The sequence below is a fragment of the Paramormyrops kingsleyae genome, chromosome 20 (assembly GCF_048594095.1).
Source record: "Paramormyrops kingsleyae isolate MSU_618 chromosome 20, PKINGS_0.4, whole genome shotgun sequence".
Taxonomy (NCBI): domain Eukaryota; kingdom Metazoa; phylum Chordata; class Actinopteri; order Osteoglossiformes; family Mormyridae; genus Paramormyrops; species Paramormyrops kingsleyae.
In genome coordinates, this window is record NC_132816.1 from 8,103,078 (window position 1) to 8,115,526 (window position 12,449).

A 12,449-nucleotide genomic window follows, 5' to 3' on the forward strand; every position below is an offset into this window, starting at 1 on the left:
AGAAAGCACTTTCACTCTATTAATGTACAAATTATGTAATTATACAGGATGTAATGCATGGGCGTCGCCGCCATTAAACCTGAGGGGGACGTGTCCCCCTCACATTTCATAATTATTCGCTTGGAGGGGAACAGGAGCGGCGTTATAATGCTGCCCCCCATTCTCGGGCTCGGCCTGTGGTAGAGCGCACTGTAGGGCAGCTTAAAGGCTGTTGGCGCTGCCTGGACCAGACCGCTGGGGTGCCGCTATACAGTCCGCAAAAAGTATGTCGCATTGTACACGCATGTAGCGTGTTGCATAATCTGGCATAAAATCGTGGTTTGCCGGTATCTGAAGAGCTTAGGCAAGATGAACGTGACCCTGAGCCACCAAATTTTCCGCCAAATGGAACAGCGTTACAACTTCAATATCACACAGCGTATCATTTAGATGTTTTAATCCATTGGCAACATCTTATAGCATTCACGATTTCTTTCTGTGATTGCAGTACAGTCAGCCGTGGGAATGTGCGTAGAAATGTGCTTACGTACAGTTTTGTGCATCTAGATTTTTTCCTGCGTACGCACATCCCTAGTTTTGTCCGTACGCCATGTTTTAGTGTGAATTCTACGCACGTCGTTATACATGAGGCCCCAGGTGCTGCATTTGATGCCCCCTGCTATGACACATTGTGTTTTGTCAACAGTGACAGCTAATCACTTTCTTTCAAGACTACCATGACCAGAGAAGTGGGACCCAGCTCAGAGGGGAGATATAAAAACCAATTAGACTTCAAATTACAGTTAAGATGTGTATACAACAAACAACAACAACAAATTTATTTTTGTATAGCGCATTATCACAACATGACATTGTCCCAAAGCGCTTTACAGCATCCACACCCAAAGCCCCCAGTGAGTAAGCCATAGGCTACAGTGGCAAGGAAAAACTCCCTAGAAGGAAGAAACCTTGGGAGGGACCAGACTCAAAGGGGGAGCCCATCCTCCAGGGGCCGGCAGGGAGAGTCAAATACAGTTAAATCTGAAACACAAACGGGGAGCAGGGGGGAGATGACAAGCCGGTGCCACCGCTCCCTCCAATCGCCAGGCAGCCAGAAGGCAGGGAGCGGGTCAAACAAGGAAGATGACACAGGCAGAACGGCGCGCTGGATGCACGGACGTCATTGGTAGTGGCGACGTCACATGTTGCAGGGTGTGCTGGACATCTTGATAGATTGAGGGCTCCAGGCAGCACCCCCCAGGAGAAGGTGGTGGAAATAAATGCAATTAGTCAAAGTAAGGGAGACTATAGGCAGTGCTAAAAGGTAGATGACTAAAGACAAGTATATTTGGCATCACAGTCCATGTCATACAACAGCTGGTTGTGTTTCTGAAGGATTTAGATCAGAATTTAAAACAATGCAAATGTATATGATCAGAAATTGTCCCACTTATTCACCCTATTTAAAAATAATTATAATTATCTTAATTGGAGTTCATGCTTTTTGACTTCTCTCTAGGATGCTGGGTTCACCAACCAAAGGAAAAAATGTCAGAATCTGTTACATTGCAGTCGGATGATCCATGATTAATGTTAAAATATTTCATATTTAGTCATGCAAAAACCACATAGTACCAAAACAGGTAGTTTCATGTGTCTTTTAACTAATGCATACACCACATAGTGCTTGGCAGGATAGATCCTGAAACAATCCTGTTTCCAAAACAAATTGCACAGAGTCTCTGTGCAGTTAAGGTGGGGAGAGGTTTACCATTATATGAAGGACTGTGGACAAATAGTGTAACGATTTAAGAATAATATTCTTCAAGATAATATTGCAAAGAATGTGGGAATTTCGTCATCTACGGTACAACATATCATTAAAAGTTTCAGAAAATCTGGAAAGATCTCTGTACACAAGGGAGAAGGCCAAAAAACATTATTAAATAGCTGAGATCTTCAGCCTCTCAGACAGCACTGCATTAAAGGCAGATATGATTCTTTAGTGGAAATCACTGCACGGCCTCAGGAACATGTCTGAAAAACCATTATCTGTGAGCACAGTTCTTCACTGCATCCACAAATGCAGGATGAAACTCTATGCATGAGCAAAACTTTGGAAAAAATACTGGTGTAAGAAAAGCATGTGGAGTATTCTAGGTGGATATCCCCTTGATGTCTTGTGTGATGTTTTAGAGAACATAGTCCCAATAGAGTTGTCTCTCTGTATTGCAGACCTGGTGCCAAAGAAATGCATCACTGTAGAGTTACTTAATGAAGATATCTGATCATTTCCATACACATTCACAGACAAAACTGATCAGCCACAGCCAATTGCGAAAGGCTTCTCAACCAAGGGAATAATAGCAGGAAATGGCCATGAGAACTGGTGCCGAATTAGACTCCTTCCTCTGCTTATTGGCCATTACATTCCTGAGGGGGGGTGGCACATGGGAAATACTAACGCTCCCTAAGGACATTATATTTGACAAGGATATTATACACACACACACTACGTACAACAATAAATATTAACCACTATACATGACATAACACACAGCACATTTATAATCACACAAACGATTACTGAGAAATTAGAACTATTTACAATCAGTCCAACATGCCGCGCTGCCGGCCGGGACCTCCGCCCTACGGTATTTATTTACTCATAAACTTTGCCCAAATTCTGTCCTGGGTTTTAACTAATTCATAATAAAATCACAAAAACACTTAAAGGTAATGAAAATTAATTCAGCTTTAGCAATTTGATGACGCATCAACCTTAATTATTAAAAAGTATCAATATCGGTATCGTACTGGTGATACTTGCCCTATATTTACAAGATTTGGTATCGGATCGATACCAAATCTTGTAGTTTCGCACACCACTATTTTCTACCTTGTAATGTTTGACTGGCGCTCGTTTAATGATATCATCTCGTTGCGCTTCTTGCGCATGCTCATGCGCAACATTATCCTTCACGGCAAATTTTACGACCGTGCCTGATTCACTCAACCTGAACCCGTTGATATTTCATTTTACTGGCTGCTTGTGAGCCATCTCCACCAGCCCAGAATGGGATATTCAATCAGATATTCCAATTTCTGGATCGGCGCCAATACCGATCCAATATTCGGATCGGTACATCTCTAGTTGTGACTCGCTGAGCTACCTACTTTGAACAGTTGTGTAAAGCTGATCCTCTGGCTAGTGTATTGGACATATCTGGGTCAATGAGGCTGATCCTCCAATTAGCTGTGAACCACCTAATCTCACTGAGACTGCATATGTGGTGAACAAGCTGAGGGTAGGGATGATTGTAGGGATCTGTGGTATCTGGGGTGAACTTCTCCAGGCTGTCCTCCTGGCATTGCAAGCAATCTTTGCTTCCTTTTGGGAGACAAGCATCCCCCCTTCCAGATTTGGCCTTAATTTTCACTGCTATGCTGATGATATCTCAGTACCCACTCCTCCATTGACTCCCCTCCCAATACACTAACTGATTGCATCTCAGATTTAAAACTTAGATGCAGGATAACTTTCTCAAGCTGAACACAGACAAAACACAAGTCTTACTCGTCGACCCTAAATTATTAGTATCCAAAGCTTACAGATTCTCTGTTAGCATTGATGGTGTCCCTGTAAAACCTGCTACTGTTCTCAGAAATCTTGGGGTATTATTTGACTCTTCATTCAACTTTGATCTACATATAAAATCCCTCTCCAGAATCTCATTCTTTCACCTCTGTAACATTGCTCATCTATGCCTATTTCTGTCCAGTTCTGGTACCCTACCTCTGGTACACGCATTCACTACATCTAGTATAGACTACTGCAACCTCCCTTTCATAGGCCTTCCTGCAAAATCTACACAAAAGCTTCAGTATATTCAGACCTCAGCAGCTCTGGGTGTGGTACCATCAGATTGGAAGCATGCTAATATAACACCCATATTCAAAAAAGGGGATAGAAGTAATCCGGCAAACTATAGGCCAATCAGTTTAACTAGCATTACTGGAAAAATAATGGAAGCTATAATTCAAGTGAAAATGGTAGATTACCTAGATGCAAATAACATTATAAAGGATAGCCAACATGGATTTAGGAGAGGTAGATCCTGCTTAACGAATCTGCTTGAGTTCTTTGAGGAAGCTACAAGTGAAATTGATCACAAAAAGGCCTATGATGTGATTTACTTAGATTTCCAGAAAGCCTTTGATGTTGTCCCCCACAAACGGCTCTTGTTAAAGCTTAAAGCTGCAGGAATTTTAGGAACTGTGGCAGCTTGGATCAAAAACTGGCTAACTGATAGGAAGCAGCGAGTAGTTATTAGAGGCACTATGTCACAGTGGGCCTCCGTTTATAGTGGGGTACCGCAGGGTTCAATTTTAGGACCACTATTGTTCCTAATTTACATTAATGATATTGACACGAATACATACAGTAAACTGGTTAAATTTGCAGACGACACTAAGGTGGGCGGGGTAGCAGATACTAATCTAGCAGCAGAGAGGCTCCAACGGGATCTGGATTTAATTAGCGAATGGGCTGATACTTGGCAGATGAAATTTAACACAGATAAATGTAAGGTAATCCATGCAGGGAGCAGAAATATACAGTACAGATATTTTATGGGTTCCACTGAAATAAAGGTAGCTGATTACGAGAAAGATCTCGGTATGTATGTTGATGCTTCCATGTCCCACTCTCGCCAATGTGGGGAAGCAATAAAAAAGGCGAACAGAATGTTGGGTTATATCTCTAGATGTGTGGAGTTTAAGTCAAGGGAGGTGATGTTACACTTATATAATTCCTTGGTAAGACCCCACCTAGAATACTGTGTGCAGGTTTGGTCACCATACCTCAAGAAGGACATTGCTGCCTTAGAAAAGGTGCAACGAAGAGCTACGAGAATGATTCCTGGTCTTAGAGGAATGTCTTACGAGGAGAGGTTAGCGGAACTGAATCTGTTCAGCCTTGAGCAAAGGAGACTAAGGGGGGATATGATTCAGGTCTATAAGATTCTAACGGGTCTGGATGCCGTTCAGCCAAATGACTATTTCAATATTAGTCTAAATACTAGAACTCGTGGCCATAAGTGGAAATTAGCGGGAGAACATTTTAAAACAAATTTGAGGAAGCACTTCTTTACACAGCGTGTAGTCAGAGTATGGAATAGTCTTCCTGCTATTGTAGTGGAAGCTAAAACCCTGGGTTCCTTTAAATCAGAGCTAGATAAGATTTTAACAACTCTGAGCTATTAGCTAAGTTCTCCCCAAACGAGCTTGATGGGCCGAATGGCCTCCTCTCGTTTGTAAATTTCTTATGTTCTTATGTTCTTATGCCTAACTCTCAACCACATCATGGCACTGAGGGTTGTCATTGAGCACAAACACAAATATCAGCAGTTTCTTTGCAGGCTTTGCCAGTCTTCATAAAACATTTGACTCAGTTGATTGAGCTGCCCTGTGAAACATCCTGAGACTTCGTGGGGACCCTCTGAAGTTGTTTTATGTCATGGCTGGCCTGTTCACTGGTACTGTGAGTGCTATGCAAAGTGGAGGCAGAACCTCTGCGTTCTTACCAGTTGATTCTGTGTTCTTGCTCCTGTTCTGCTCAATGCTTGCAGGGTGTAGGGCAGGGTCATGGGGACCAGTGACTTCAGGGCATCTGTTGGTGAAGAAAGATTCATTGATCTTGACTTTGCCAACAATCTTATGATCTTCGCGAAGTCAATAGAGGCCCTGATCGGGGCTCTCGACAGACTGAGCACGGTGTTTAAGTGTCTGATCTTGTGAGTGGCCTGGATAAGAACCAAGATTCTGGCCGTTAATGGCCTCTTGAGCACAGCGATCAGTAGTGTATCTGTTTACCAAGAGAATTTTGACCTCATCAAGAGGTTCACATACCTTGGCAGCAACTTTCATGTCTGGTGACTCCCCATATGAAGTCAGCAAATGGATTGGAAGAGCATGCGGGGTCATGCCTTCCCACTCAGCATGAAACATGCACGTCCATTATTCTGAAATGAGAATGACCGGTTTCAGTTATTCTAACGTAATGAGTGTAAGTTATTCCCCAGTTCAGTCATTTACATGCCATCGCCCACAAAACCTCCTCTCTTTTCTAAATAAATTTCCCCTATAGAGGTTTTCTCTGAACCCAGCTGCATTTGGGTCATGCCTTCCCACTCAGCATGAAACATGCACGTCCATTATTCTGAAATGATAATGACCGGTTTCAGTTATTCTAACGTAATGAGTGTGTTATTCCCCGGTTCAGTCATTGTTACATGTCATCGCCCCCAAAACCTGTCCTCCTCTCTAAATAAATTCCACTGAAGGGGTTTTCCTGAACCAAGCTACATTTGAGTCAGGCTTTCCTCGCACGGCATGACACACAAGTTTCCGTTATTCTAAAATGAGCTTAAGTTATCCTAACACGACAGGTTTCAGTTACTCTGGCATAAGTTTCAGTTATTCTAACATAGTGAGTGTAAGTTTTTCCTCGGTCCAGTCATCGTTACTTGTCAGTGCCCCACAACCTCTTCTCCTTTCTAAATAAATTCCCCTACAGGGGTTTTCCTTGAACCAAGCTGCATTTGGGTCATGCCTTCCCCGTTCGGCATGACACACAAGTTTGTGTCATTCAGACATGAGCCTAAGTTGTCCTATCACAACAGGTTTCATAAGAACATAAGAAATTTACAAACGAGAGGAGGCCATTCGGCCCATCAAGCTCGTTTGGGGAGAACTTAACTAATAGCTCCGAGTTGTTAAAATCTTATCTAGCTCTGATTTAAAGGAACCCATGGTTTTAGCTTCCACTACCCTAGCAGGAAGACTATTCCATACTCCAACTACACGCTGTGTAAAGAAGTGCTTCCTCAAATTTGTTTTAAAATGTTCTCCAGCTAATTTCCACTTATGGCCACGAGTTCTAGTAGTAGGTTGGCTTTCAGTTATTCTGACATAAGTTTTAGCTATTCTAACATGATGAATTTAAATTATACTTGCACAATAAGTTTTATTATTCTTACCTAATTAGTTTCAGTTATTGTACCACGCAAAATTTTCGCAGAATTTTCGTTTATTGTACTGAAACTGGGTGGTGTGGTGGTGCAGTGGTTAGAAAGGTCCTGGGTTCGGGTCCAGGGTCGGGCATAGGACCTTTCTGTGTGGCGTTCGTATGCTCTCCCTGTGTTCGTGTGGGTTTCCACCAGGGGCTTTGGTTTCCTCCACCAGTCCAGAAGTGTGTACGGTAGGTTAACTGGTGACTCTAAGCTGGCCCTGTGGTGTGTTGGTGACTGCCCAGGGTTGGTTTCTGCCTGCACCCATTGTTCCCAGGATAGGCTCCAGTCCCACCCATGACCCCAGTTGGGATTAAGCGGTTACGGTGATGGATGGATGTACTGACACTGATGGTGCTGTGCAATTTAGTTCCTTACATACACAAGACCTGAACTCCTTTGTACTCTAGAACATATAAGTAGTTTTATTTTTACCGCTTCTTCCCGCTACTCTGTTATTTGTTTCACTTGCTTCCCTTTTGAGTATATATAAAAAAGAAACGGAAAATAAACAAATGTGTTTCGTTTTATTTGAGTTTAATTAAATGGAATGATGAACATGGACACGAACGAGGAGCTTTTCAGAACATGCCATCCCGTCCAAGCACCAGGCTGATTACTTCTTGGGGTGTCCGGTTACGTCCCCCGGCACTCAGAGCGCGGCAATTGTAGTTTCTGTAGACGATTCGCCTGTAAATTGTTATTATTTTAATTTAGTCGTTCTTGTTGCTTTTGTGCAGTAGATAAATGAGTAAACCTAATTGTTTTTAATAAATTAATTTTAAGATAATTCCATTTTGCGGGAGTCCCGCGATTAATTATATTCTCCCGCAACCCGCACGTACGTGAGGACCTTACCGCCCGCACCCGCATTCACCCATCAAATCTTGTCCCGCGCCGCACTCGGTGCATTGGGTCCCGCGGGAGTGCAGGTCTCTAGTTCAGAGACTCCTTTTGAATTACTTCTGTGGGTAACACTTTATAATACTGTTCCGTAGTTAACAGGTAAATATGCAGGAAGTAAGCAGCAACAAAGGAGTAGTGCTTCATTAACACCTAAATTGGTACTATTAACTACTAAGGAGTTATGCTTAATTACTCAATAGGTAATAGTGAACTAATTATTATAGTAGTTCGCTATTACTTCATTAGGAACTATTGAGTATTGCTGGTCTCATTGGGAATCATGTACTAACTATGGATTATTTCTAATAACTACTAGTTCATTACTCATCAAATGAACAGTGCTTTTTTTTTGGACTAACAGGAATTTACAGGCTACTGTTCTCAATGGTTTTTGCCATTTTTTTCCTTTTGGAATAACAGGCTTGTTTCTTCGTACTTGTTTGTATGACATACAACTTATTCTACAAAATATTACTGCCTAAAATATGTATACAGTACCTACATTTTAATTATTTACCTCACTTCAGTCCATGTGCCAGTGTTCTTCAAACTGTGCTTTGAAGTCCAACTGAAGGGATGCTCAATCAGAGACTCGTGTTTTGCCACATGATGTGCTCCACCACATATTGTTGATCTTTTCTGAACATTAAGAAATTAATGTATGCATTTTAAATAAGGAATGAAGTCTTACTAATGACCTACATAAAACTAATTGTAACTCATTAGTAATGAATGAGGCGTTACTGACTTCTTCCATAGGAGCTACTAAAGATCAAGAACAGTATTATAAAGTGAAACACACTGTAACTCCTTAGTAATGAATGTGGCGTTACTGACTTCTTCCATAGGAGTTACTAAAGAACAAGAACAGTATTATAAAGTGAAACACACTGTAACTCCTTAGTAATGAATGTGGTGTTACTGAGTAAGCTTCTATTTCGCTTAAACATTTACTGAGTTCTTTTTAAGGGGTTAATAAGAACAATGAATGTTAACATAGCTTATTTGTTTCACTTAAACATTCATGTAACACTTCATGACACAACAGCATAAGTTCATTTTAAACATTCAATTTGAAGCACATATTATATTAACATCACAACTTAATTTTAAAAATCAAATTACTTTACATTGATTACACATCCATCCCATTAAAACTATTTACACAGGGTATTGCTTTCCGCATGTAACAAACGTCCAAGTAGTCCATCCTTGTGCTTTTGGTCCAGCCAGCAGTCCACTCAATCGGTCTTTTTCCGCTGACGTCACACTCGCTATAGCCGCAGTGTATTGTGGGTCAAATCGCCATTTTGGTTGTATACAACGCATGAGCGAGCATTGGCGTCCGGTATTATCTTTAGTAAGATGGGATACTCACTCGTGCAGTGTGAAAGGCTGTCATACTAAATCACATGATAGGAATAGCAGAAAGGTGGACCAGAACATGAGATTTTTTCGGTTTCCCACTTAGAAAAGAGGATATGAACAGCAGATAATGGAGGTAACGAAGAGGCGTCGCGTGGCCTGGGTCGCAGCGGTGAGACGGAAGATCACTTTCAACGCGATATCTCCCTTCATGCGTGTTTGCTCTCGGCATTTTCATAAAGGCAACTAGGATGTTTTTTGTTTAAGTAATATTACTGAATATGCATTTTTTGTCTTCTAAAGTTGATATTCGCAGCCTTTCACACTGCACGAGTGTCCCATCTTACCAATGATAAAACCGGATGCAAACGCTCGCTCATGCGTTGTATACAACCAAAATGGCGATTTGGCCCACATTACACTGCGGCTATAGCGAGTGTGACGTCAGCGGACAAAGACCGATTGAGTGGACTGCTGGCTGGACCAAAAACACAAGGATGGACTACTTGGACGTTTGTTACATGCGGAAAGCAATACCCTGTGTAAATAGTTTTAATGGGATGGATGTGTAATCAATGTAAAATAATTTGATTTTAAAAATTAAGTTGTGATGTTAATATAACGTGCTTCAAATTAAATGTTTAAAATGAACTTATGCTGTTGTGTCATGAAGTGTTACATGAATGTTTAAGTGAAACAAATAAGCTATGTTAACATTCATTGTTCTTATTAACCGCTTAAAAAGAACTCAGTAAATGTTTAAGCGAAATAGAAGCTTACTCAGTAACACCACATTCATTACTAAGGAGTTACAGTGTGTTTCACTTTATAATATTGTTCTTGATCTTTAGTAGCTCCTATGGAAGAAGTCAGTAACGCCACATTCATTACTAATGAGTTACAGTGTGTTTCACTTTATAATATTGTTCTTGATCTTTAGTAGCTCCTATGGAAGAAGTCAGTAACGCCACATTCATTACTAATGAGTTACAATTAGTTTTATGTAGGTCATTAGTAAGACTTCATTCCTTATTTAAAATGCATACATTAATTTCTTAATGTTCAGAAAAGATCAACAATATGTGGTGGAGCACATCATGTGGCAAAACACAAGTCTCTGATTGAGCATCCCTTCAGTTGGACTTCAAAGCACAGTTTGAAGAACACTGGCACACGGACTGAAGTGAGGTAAATAATTAAAATGTAGGTACTGTATACATATTTTAGGCAGTAATATTTTGTAGAATAAGTTGTATGTCATACAAACAAGTACGAAGAAACAAGCCTGTTATTCCAAAAGGGAAAAAATGGCAAAAACCATTGAGAACAGGAGCCTGTAAATTCCTGTTAGTCCAAAAAAAAAAAGCACTTTATTTGATGAGTAATGAACTAGTAGTTATTAGAAATAATCCGTAGTTAGTACATAATTCCCAATGAGACCAGCAATACTCAATAGTTCCTAATGAAGTAATAGCGAACTACTATAATAATTAGTTCACTATTACCTATTGAGTAATTAAGAATAATTCCTTAGTAGTTAATAGTACTGATTTAGGTGTTAATGAAGCACTACTCCTTTGTTGCTGCTTACTTCTTGCATATTTACCTGTTAACTACGGAACAGTATTATAAAGTGTTACCCTTCTGTGTTGATTCTGGCATAGACAACGCCTGTCATTCGGCAAAAATGATTGTAGTTATGCATGTATAGTGTGCCTGTCTGACTGAAACACCAGAGCCGATTTTTAATACTGGTCCAGCCCTGCACAGGAGCCATACTAAATCGTTGCAATTTCCATATATGTTGTAAGAGCTCCTTGCCGTTGTTGACATTCTACCACTAACCCTTACTTTAAAAAAGCAAGAGACTCATGAATGATGCGGGCGGGTCCTTCTTTTACTTTCTGACACAATTCCTTTACAGTACCAGCACAAGTGAAGGTTCATAGTCATCGATCCATGGGCCCCAGTTATCTGGGTAAAGCTCTCGACCTGGGTTTGTGAGAGAAAAAAATCCAGAGCTTCTTATTGCACTTTACAAATTAATTTAAAATAAAGTTGGAAACAACTTGCTGTCTAAATATGAACTGAATGTTTAGGTTCTAACAAGGCACATGGTTAAATGCTTAAGTCCAAGCACTGGATGATTGCAGGAGTATGAGTTAGTGACTGATTTCTGGCCCAATAGAACCAGTTCTCTAAATCCAGCTTTGATAGCCTTCTGACTGTGTGTGTGTGTGAGAGTGAGTGAGTGAGTGAGTGAGTGAGAGAGAGAGAGAGAGAGAGAGAGAGTTCCAGGATACCTTCTGTTGTGACTTACATACATGTGACTCACATACAAAATCAGCATGTGTGCTCCTCCTTTCCTTATGTCATAATGTGACTATGAACATAAGAATTCAAAGACACAAAATCACAAGACCTGAATCAAACCCTCAGTCAGACAAAACATCCCAGCCTGGAACCTTCAAACTGTTGTACAGTATATGGTTTCTGTAAAAAAGAAAAAGAAAAAAACACACACACACAATAACACAAAGAATAACAGAAAGAATACAGTGTGAGAACAATTTGATGTCATGACAAAAAGAATGATACCGAGAGCAAAAAATAATATCAAAGCGAGACAATGGAACAGGGTTTCAGACTATCCGCTCTAAACGGGAGAGCGGGAGACGGAGAGTGAGATAGGGAGGGAGAAAAAATGAGAGGTATTCCGGGATGACATAAATTATCTGCTCACCCCACAAGTTCAAAATCGGCTGTTTTTGTGCATCGGCTCTCCTCTTGACTACAGGATCAACTGTCACACCAGGGTAATTTCGGCGCACATCATATCATAGTCGAATTCAAAAGAACATCTACATACAGCTGCCTTTTTATATACGGCACGTCGCTGTCAGAAATTGTCGGGAAACCAAAACACTCCCACACAACCTACCCATAAGACGGCGGAATGTGGCTTTACGTCATCAATCTGGAAATAACGTGCAAAGCGTGAGTTCGCTGTTGATTGTCTGTAACCATAGATATGGTCTGTAACTTCCACGTGGGTGTCGCCCACAGGGAAAATGCTTTTATGCCTGTTTCTGCGTCTAAGTTAGCTGGTCTGAAAAACTTTTTTAAAGT

The 12,449-nt window shown here is 40.9% G+C and overlaps 1 long non-coding RNA gene across 6 annotated transcripts; it reads right to left on the reverse strand.

Moving 5' to 3' along the window:
* Window positions 1-794: 794 nt before the first annotated feature.
* On the reverse strand, window positions 795-12,159 carry LOC140581299 (uncharacterized). Of its 6 annotated transcripts, none has more exons than XR_011984362.1 (5): window positions 12,064-12,159; window positions 11,743-11,813; window positions 11,248-11,312; window positions 5,890-6,002; window positions 795-5,650 (listed from the first exon to the last, which is right to left on the reverse strand). It is a non-coding gene; the product is annotated as an uncharacterized lncRNA (long non-coding RNA). The 6 variants fall into 6 exon arrangements; XR_011984361.1 differs by having other exon boundaries at window positions 11,172-11,312; XR_011984359.1 differs by lacking the exon at window positions 11,248-11,312.
* Between the last annotated feature and the right edge of the window lie 290 nt (window positions 12,160-12,449).